We start from the raw sequence: 10,540 nt of genomic DNA, 5'->3' as shown, positions 1-10,540 counted from the left end.
ATGAGTGTGGCTCCTAGCATGCTGAAGTCCACAATGATCTCTTTGGTCTTCTGGGTGTTAAGGGTCAGGTTGTTGTCAGCACACCACGCGGCCAGGTGCTGGATCTCGTCCCTGTAGGCCGTCTCGTCATACCCTCTGATCAGACCAACCACCTTGGTCTCATCTGTGAACTTGATTACAGAGTTAGTACCATGTAGAGGAACACAGTCATAGGTGAAAAGGGAGTACAGAAGAGGGCTCAGCACACAGCCTTGAGGCACGCCAGTGTTCAGGGAGAGAGTGAAGGAGGAGAGGTTGTCTAACTTAACTGATTGGGGTCTGTTAGTCAGAAAGTTCAACAGATTGTGTCTGTATTCCTTGAAGTTTAGATGAATCAGGTTGAATTAGTTCAAGCATATAAGATCCTAATGGAGTCCTGTTAGAGTAGATGTTGAGATGTTTATTCTGGTGGGAGAGACATGAACAAGGACTCATAAATACAAAATAAGGGAAGTGCCATTTATAACTAAAGTGCAGAGAAATAGTTTCTCTTAGAGAGTGATGAATCTAGGAACTCTTGGCCCCCTAGGGTGGCAGAGGCCAAACCATTAGGTATGTTTAAAGTGAAGATAGATAAATATTTGATCGATCAAGGAATAGAAGCTTATGGAAAACCGGCCAGGAGAGGAATGGAGGCCAATATAAATCAATTATGATTGTACTGAATAGTGGGGCAGGCTTGCCATCCTGCTCCCATTTTCGTGTGTTTTTGTCTGGGATCCAGATCCGGCATCTGAGGCCTAACAGGTGCTAAGAAGCCTGCCTTGTGGGAGGACTTTCTGGCATCTGAGGCCTGGCAGGTACTAACAAGCCTGCCTCGTGGGAGTATTTTCCGGCATCTGAGGCCTAACAGGTGCTAACAAGCCTGCCTCGTGGGAGTACCTTCCGGCATCTGAGGCCTGGCAGGTGCTAACAAGCCTGCCTCGTGGAAGGACTTTCCGGCATCTGAGGCCTGGCAGGTGCTAACAGGCCAGCCTTGTGGGAGGACTTTTGAATTTGAATGTGGACAGTCAGTTTGAGTGACCTTTCATATTTCAATTAAAACACACAAAAAATTCTAAAAATCTACTGTGGGGAACATTCTGACTGGCTGCATCACTGTCAGATATGGGGGGGGGGGTGCTACTGCACAAGACTGAAATAAGTTGCTGAAACTTGTAAAATTAGTCATCTCTGTCATGAGTACCAGCCTCTGCAGTATCCGAGACATCTTCAAGGAGTGGTGATTTAGGAAGGTGGCGTCCATAATTAAGGATCCCCACCACACAGGACATACCCCCTTCACACTGTTATCATCAGGTAGGAGGTACAGAAGCCTGAAGGCATACAGTCAGCGATTCAGGAACAGCTTCTGCCTCTCTGCCATCCAATTTCTAAATGGACATTGAACCTCTGAACACTATCTGACTACTTTTTTTGTTTCTATAATTTTACACTAATTATTTTAACTTAACTATTTAATAAGCATATATATAGTTAATGTAACTTGTTTTTTCCCCTATATTTATGTATCATGTATTTCATTGTATTGCTGCCATACAGTTAATAAAATTTCACAACCTATGCTGGAGTTATTAAATCTGATTCTGATTCTGAATCTGGATCTGGTTAATGCAGTTGGCTCGGTACTACATGTGGTGCATTCGGGCAGTGGGTCAGATCCAAGTCAGTCCAGCCCATTCCTATTCAAAAGATGGTCTGTGGTACAGCAGAGCAGGTTGCATTTGAAACTAAGTGTAGGCATGGATTAAATTTAAATTCCACGAACACTGTGAATCAGGCTTACTGCTACTGAGAGTACGCTGCCCTTATCTTGGTCATAATCCTCTTGCAAACCTTATACCAACATGGCATAGTTAAACTGCAACCTCTGATCTGTTTGCCTACTGAGTTGCTACAGATAGTCCAAACTTCAATCACCAATAAAAAGATAAAAGATACCAATGAATATCCAGAGGGAATAGACAACATATTTACACAGCACAAAATGAGAAGTTATGATAAGGAAGTTGTATGGTCTAAGCAAAGTTACCATCAACGACCAGTTTGTGTTCCTAAAATTATAACACTTCATCGAATCATTTAATTGCTTTGCCCCTGATTATTTCCAGCAATGCCAAACACTTTTTCCCTTTACTGTATGTGTCAAATGCATTTCCTCATTCTAATGCTAGAAGTGTAGAATTGGGTAATGAGACTGGGTGTGAAAGGATATGTGTAATGTTATTGGTTTAGTAAATGGTCTTGTCTTCACTGTTCTTTGAGGAAGTGCATACCAAAGTCTGCAAAACTTTCCAAGAAAAGATATTGCCTAATCTCAGTCTGAAATAACCCCTTACTTTTAAGTAGTGATTCCTATTAGACAACAAAATTAAGCAAAATATCTGACTCAGAACAGAAGAGACACAACAGCATATTTGGTAAAGGGGAAAGAGGGAGAATTTTGTTTTTCGTCTAGAACTGGGAACAGGTGTTTTGGTTTAAGGTGCTACATCAAACCTATAGCAGGTGACTTAGCAGGCATTGTGTCTGATTGACATAGCATGGTAGTGTAATACAATTACAGCGACAGGGACTTGGGTTCAATTCCCACCACTGTCGAGAAGCAGTTTGTACGTTTTCCTTGTAATCACGTGGGTGTCCTTCTGCCAAAACACAGCATCATAGAAACATAGAAACATAGAAAATAGGTGCAGGAGTAGGCCATTCGGCCCTTCGAGTCTGCACCGCCATTTATTATGATCATGGCTGATCATCCAACTCAGAACCCTGCACCAGCCTTCCCTCCATACCCCCTGATCCTTTAGCCACAAGGGCCATATCTAACTCCCTCTTAAATATAGCCAATGAACTGGCCTCAACTGTTTCCTGTGGCAGAGAATTCCACAGATTCACCACTCTCTGTGTGAAGAAGTTTTCCCTAATCTCAGTCCTAAAAGGCTTCCCCCTTATCCTCAAACTGTGACCCCTCGCTCTGGACTTCCCCAACATCGGGAACAATCTTCCTGCATCTAGCCTGTCCAATCCCTTTAGGATTTTATATGTTTCAATCAGATCCCCCCTCAATCTTCTAAATTCCAACGAGTACAAGCCTAGTTCATCCAGTCTTTCTTCATATGAAAGTCCTGCCATCCCAGGAATCAATCTGGTGAACCTTCTTTGTACACCCTCTATGGCAAGGATGTCTTTCCTCAGATTAGGGGACCAAAACTGCACACAATACTCCAGGTGTGGTCTCACCAAGGCCTTGTACAACTGCAGTAGTACCTCCTTGCTCCTGTACTCGAAACCTCTCGCTATAAATGCCAGCATACCATTCGGCTTTTTCACCGCCTGCTGTACCTGCATGCCCACTTTCAATGACTGGTGTATAATAACACCCAGGTCTCGTTGCACCTCCCCTTTTCCTAATCGGCCACCATTCAGATAATAATCTGTTTTCCTATTGTTGCCACCAAAGTGGATAACTTCACATTTATCCACATTGAATTGCATCTGCCATGAATTTGCCCACTCACCCAACCTATCCAAGTCACCCTGCATCCTCTTAGTATCCTCCTCACAGTTAACACTGCCGCCCAGCTTCGTGTCATCCGCAAACTTGGAGATGCTGCATTTAATTCCCTCATCCAAGTCATTAATATATATCGTAAACAACTGGGGTCCCAGCACTGAGCCTTGCGGTACCCCACTAGTCACTGCCTGCCATTCTGAAAAGGTCCCATTTATTCCCACTCTTTGCTTCCTGTCTGCTAACCAATTCTCTATCCACATCAATACCTTACCCCCAATACCGTGTGCTTTAAGTTTGCACACTAATCTCCTGTGTGGGATCTTGTCAAAAGCCTTTTGAAAATCCAAATATACCACATCCACTGGTTCTCCCCTATCCACTCTACTAGTTACATCCTCAAAAAATTCTGTGAGACTCGTCAGACGTGATTTTCCTTTCACAAATCCATGCTGACTTTGTCCGATGATTTCACCGCTTTCCAAATGTGCTGTTATCACATCTTTGATAACTGATTCCAGCAGTTTCCCCACCACCGACGTTAGGCTAACCGGTCTATAATTCCCCGGTTTCTCTCTCCCTCCTTTTTTAAAAAGTGGGGTTACATTAGCCACCCTCCAATCCTCAGGAACTAGTCCAGAATCTAACGAGTTTTGAAAAATTATCACTAATGCATCCACTATTTCTTGGGCTACTTCCTTAAGCACTCTGGGATGCAGATCATCTGGCCCTGGGGATTTATCTGCCTTTAATCCCTTCAATTTACCTAACACCACTTCCCTACTAACATGTATTTCGCTCAGTTCCTCCATCTCACTGGACCCTCTGTTCCCTACTATTTCTGGAAGATTATTTATGTCCTCCTTAGTGAAGACAGAACCAAAGTAATTATTCAATTGGTCTGCCATGTCCTTGCTCCCCATAATCAATTCACCTGTTTCTGTCTGTAGGGGACCTACATTTGTCTTTACCAGTCTTTTCCTTTTTACATATCTATAAAAGCTTTTACAGTCAGTTTTTATGTTCCCTGCCAGTTTTCTCTCATAATCTTTTTTCCCCTTCCTAATTAAGCCCTTTGTCCTCCTCTGCTGAACTCTGAATTTCTCCCAGTCCTCAGGTGAGCCACTTTTTCTGGCTAATTTGTATGCTTCTTCTTTGGAATTGATGCTATCCCTAATTTCTCTTGTCAGCCACGGGTGCACTACCTTCCTTGATTTATTCTTTTGCCAAACTGGGATGAACAATTGTTGTAGTTCATCCATGCAATCTTTAAATGCTTGCCATTGCATATCCACCGTCAATCCTTTAAGTGTCATTTGCCAGTCTATCTTAGCTAATTCACGTCTCATACCTTCAAAGTTACCCCTCTTTAAGTTCAGAACCTTTGTTTCTGAATTAACTATGTCACTCTCCATCTTAATGAAGAATTCCACCATATTATGGTCACTCTTACCCAAGGGGCCTCTCACGACAAGATTGCTAATTAACCCTTCCTCATTGCTCAAAACCCAGTCTAGAATAGCCTGCTCTCTAGTTGGTTCCTCGACATGTTGGTTCAAAAAACCATCCTGCATACATTCCAAGAAATCCTCTTCCTCAGCACCTTTACCAATTTGGTTCACCCAATCTACATGTAGATTGAAGTCACCCATTATAACTGCTGTTCCTTTATTGCACACATTTCTAATTTCCTGTTTAATACCATCTCCGACCTCACTACTACTGCTAGGTGGCCTGTACACAACTCTCACCAGCATTTTCTGCCCCTTAGTGTTATGCAGTTCTACCCATATCCACATCTTCCCGGCTTATGTCCTTCCTTTCTATTGCGTTAATCTCATTTTTAACCAGCAACGCCACCCCACATCCTTTTTTTTTCATTTCTATCCCTCCCGAATATTGAATATCCCTGAACGTTGAGCTCCCATCCTTGGTCACAGTGGAGCCATGTCTCTGTGATCCCAACTATATCATAATCATTAATAACAATCTGCACTTTCAATTCATCCACCTTGTTACGAATGCTCCTTGCATTGACACACAAAGCCTTCAGGCGCTCTTTTACAACTCTCTTAGCCCATGATTCAAAGGTTCTGGGTCTTGTTTTCTCTCTTTCTCATTTTTGATGAAATGCCTTCAGCCTGAAATGTTAAATGTTTCTCTTTCCACATTTGCTGCCTGACCTGCTAAAATTTTTCAGCATTTTCTGCTTTAATTCCTGCACGTAGGTCTAAGACTGATTCCCACTTCCCCCTGCCATAACTTATTACAGTATCTTGATGTCTCTATGATACAAGATACCTCCATTTCCATATTTACAGCCCATCCTATAACTACATGTATCCCATCTGACTACTATTCATAGCTGATTCACTTTTTCTTCCTTATCCTTATCTGGTCTTCATCTTCCAGGATTAAATGTGGATTAATGTTTCCATGTTGACTGACATCTTGTGCCCTGTCACAGCTGAACTGGCGAATCAGCTGCCTCAGACCATACTGATACATTCCTTTGTTGGCCAATTATCCCCATCATGCTCGGTGATAAGGTTAGGCTTGTAGTTTATTATGTTGGCAAGTAATTAAACAGGATATTTGCATTGTGTATTTAATAAAATTCACAACGATCAATGAGAAGATCTTGTATCGTTGAAAGATTTCTAGTTCCTGTCTCATGAAAAATATCTATGAACTACATCTGCCCCTAATTGTAAGCATTGGTTATAATGCTTATAATGCATATAGTTGGACTCAGCTCCAAGTCCATTGACTTTAATGGTCCTAATCCGCAATACAATAGTAGTCTTTTCTCCCTCCTTCTTTTGTTTTTAACCAAAGGGAAATCTCTCCTTCAAACTGTTTACTGTAAAAGGATTTCACCCCATTTTGAAATATTGCCCTCGGGGTGATTTGTACTGATGTAAATTATGTCAAGTATTCAACTAACCACACTTGAAATTAAGCATATATCAAATACTATTACGAAATGGATATTTTTCAAAAATTCAGCGTAGCCTAATAATTATTTAATGGCAGAATATTTTTTTAAAGTGTGAATTGGTGTTCAGCAGGGTGAATAGATAAAATGAAAATGAAGTGTAACCAGTAGCTAATTTCATGCCAAGTTCCGCTTTTAACTCAAGTGTGTTTGGAAGCTACTGCATAATGTCACCCAGTGAAGGAGGATGCACATCACCACTGATAAAATAGGTAATTTGAACAAGACTTCCAATTATGTCTAAATTTAAGAGCGTGCATAGCTTCCTGGACTTCCCAGATGTCATCATTGCATAAATGATAAGAAGGATGTTGTCAATTCATGGGATTAATTAGAAGGCACAGATGCAGAAATCAGTAAAACCTTAGTGCTCACAGCTGCTTTCTTAGTTCCCACTGGAAAAGTGCTCATTGTGACTGTTTAATGCGAGCGGCCAATTTGTAGATTTTAAAGCTGTTGACGCTCTGAACCCAGATGACAGCTATTGTACCTCAAGTTGGGTTTCAAACAATGAACAATTTACCCATGAGCAGAGTTAACAGCCCATGATAGAGAGACTTGCCAGTGAGGGCTTTTGTCATACGAGAGAGTAACTGCGAGAGGAATGACAAGGAGGAGAGTTGGAGAGAGAAGCAACAGACAGCAGAACTACCTAGGGATGACAGCAGAGAGATGTATAAGATAAAGGACAACAACAAGCTGGGAGAGGCAGAGCAGGAGAATGACAGAATGTGTAATGGCAGAGAGGGGAGCAGTACAGCAGTGATTTACAGAGGGGGTAATGCCGGTGGGGGGAGCAGAGCAGGGTTGACAGAGTGGGGAGTGATGGGACAGTAACACAAAGGGAACTGACAGACAGAGGAAAGTCAGAAAGACTCAGCTTCCTCAATCTCAGTTGTAAAAGGAGGCTGAGTTCTCACATTATATGAGAGCAGAATTCTGAATCCTGCTGGATGCGGACCTGCTCTCTACAACTGATTATCAAACATTATCACCCTCCTTGTAGATGTGCTGAATGGTGGGGAGGGCTTTTCTGACGATAGAGTGAGCTGTATCCATCACTTTTTATAAACTCTTCTGTTTTTGGGGATTGGCGTTTCCATACCAGAGTGTGATGCATCCTCTTAGAATACTCTCCACTGTGCATCTGTAGAAGTTTCTCAAAGTTCTAGATGACATGCTGAATCTGCGGAAACCTCTAAGAAAGTAGCATGACTGTCGTACCTGCCTTGTGATGGCACTTACCTGCTGATCCCAGGACAGATCCGCTGATGTGATAACACCAAAGTTACTGATCCTCTCCACTTTCGACCCCCTAATGAGCCGTATTCTGACTCATGGACCTATGACTTCACCTCCTGTAGTCAATAATCAGTTCTCTGGTTTTGCTGATGTTGAGTGAGAGGTTGTTATTGTGCACTACTCAGCCAGGTTTTCAACCTCCGTCCTGTATTCTGATTCATCAACACCTTTGATTTGATCAATGACAGTGGCATCACCAGCGAATCTGAATCTGATATTGGAACAGACCCAAGTCACTCCTCATGCAGGAGTTGATATGTTCTTCAGGAGTGTCTTGGATCTACTCCAATTTGCCTATCGGCATAATAGGTCCAACCATCAGGGATTCCAGTCAATGCAAGTAATGCTGGTACGGCCTCAAGAGAAGGTTCATTTATTGCTAGGCCAGATTCAAGCTTCCCTGTTGCATCAGACTTAGAGGCAAACTTAAGGAGTAGCTGCTTGCAGCAGTGGAATATCATCCCCATCCCACTAGCTACAGTGGGCCCCCCCCCACTTTCTAACCATCACCCCACACCACTCGGGGGTTGGCGGAGGTAAGTTACTCTCACAACATTTAATAATTATCTAAGCAGGCACTTGAATTGCAAACACATAGAAAACAATGGACCAAGTGTTGGTAAGTGGGGTTAGTATAGATGGGTAATCGACAGCCAGCATGGACATGGTGGGCTGAAGGGCCTTTTTCTGTGCTGTGAGTATCTATGACTTCATAGCAAATGATGTGATCAAATCAAGAATATATCAAGGAGTTCCATTCCCCTCCTGTTGTCACATAATGCAGATACCAAACAGCAATATATGATCATAATTAATCCCCAGTAAATGCACAATTAACACTGCAACTGCAATCTTCTTCCTCATATTTAATATCCTTGCTCCCCTATCACCCATGCTATTGCTCTAAGAACTGCTTGTACTGGGATTGAAGCAATCTGTGAATTGAAACCTTTAACTGTAGCTTTGAAAATTAAAATATAATAGTTCATTGTTCTTTGATGAAAACATTTCACGTTTGAGAATAAGAATATAGGTTTATATCACAATTTCCCTCAGCTAAACGGATATTGTTGGCTGGATCTGTAAAAGAAAGGAGTCTCATTAATTTTGAGCTATGCATGATCTCAGAATATTCCTAAACATCAACAAAGTACTTTTGAAACCAATGATCTGAACTGAGTTTTGCTAAGCATTGCCTCAAAAGTGGTCATTTAAATCATAGATCATCCTTTTTCTAGGCTGAGAGAAAAATATTTATCAGCTCAGTACAATAATTCTCTTGTTACTCTCTAAATATGAAGATCTGTCAATGTGAAAGTTACTCTAATTTAACAACACATCCAAAAATACTTTCCACTGTGCATTGGTTGTTTGATATTAAGTTAAATGTTATAATCTCTGAACTGCAGATTGAATGTCTGTCCCTCTGACCCTGAGATATGAGGAGATCACTGAATCACCATTGGCACGATGCATGTGGGCAATGCTTATTCATGATGTAAAAAAGTTTTGGTTTCTAATTGCAACATTAAATTCTGTTTTCCCTTTCCAGCCAAAAGCACAGGCTGTCTGTCTCCGGGAACGATTATTGAGAAAATGCTTGCAGCTGAGACTAGAGCATGATTTGATTGATCCAAGACAGTCAGATTAAAGTTACAGTTTTTTTTTTCCCAGTTTGTGCAGCTTTTTGGCAGCAATGGTCAAATTTGATGGTTTGCATTTCAATTGCCCGCTAGAAAGAAAGACATAATCATGTGATGAATGTACCATTCATTTGTTGCCAAAAAGTGAACACATTGTCAAAGCTGGAACACACACCCAACAAAGCCAAATTACTTGGCCTTCAAGTGAACACTCAGTATGATTAGGTTTCTGAAATGTCATTTTATGGAAACTGGTGAGAAGATGCCAATGATTTGCTGAAAAACAAAACAAAAAAATGGAATGAAGATTCCAGAACTGTACAGTTGTACTCTAGTTGAAACAATGATCACAGTTAACCAACGCAAATACTTGCAGTTCATGTTAATGAATAGACAGATGCCATTTCCCTCAAAAGTATTAATTGCTCCCTTCTCAGCCACTGAACATTTACTGAGGTTAATCCTTGCATGTACAAAGGCAAAGGTTAGCCCCATCAAGCTTTATGTTTAGCTAGTTTACAACCAATCTTACGAAATAGTCGAATTTCTTGAAATGATTGGCATCAGTCGGCTAATCTGTCTGGGATATACACATATGAAAAAAGCTACTGAGGAGTAATTAGAATCATTAATAAATTATCACTTTGAACTTCAAACATATACTTGCACTTGGAACTTGAAACAGTTTCTTGCTGCCTCAGTAAAGCAGCCAGCATAGTCGAAGACCCTACCCACCTCAGGCATTCTCCTTTCTCTCCCTCTCATTGGGCAGACGATGCAAAAAGCCTGAAAGCACGTTCCACCAGGGTGAAGAACTGCTTGTTCCCTGCCGTTGAATGATTCCCTTGAACAATTCTGCATTCTGTTATTGTTTTACCTCGTACCATTTCAATGCACTGTGTAATGATTGGATCTGTACGAACAGTATGCAAGACAAGCTTTTCACTTACCTCAATACATGTAGCAATAATAAACCATGGTAGCGTAGCAGTTAGTGCTATGCCTTAGAGTTTGAGGTGTCGGAGTTCAGAGTTCAATTGTGACATC

Source organism: Mobula birostris, chromosome 24 (genome assembly GCF_030028105.1).
Source record: "Mobula birostris isolate sMobBir1 chromosome 24, sMobBir1.hap1, whole genome shotgun sequence".
Classification (NCBI taxonomy): Eukaryota; Metazoa; Chordata; class Chondrichthyes; order Myliobatiformes; family Myliobatidae; genus Mobula; species Mobula birostris.
Note: the sequence above shows the minus strand (reverse complement) of the source record.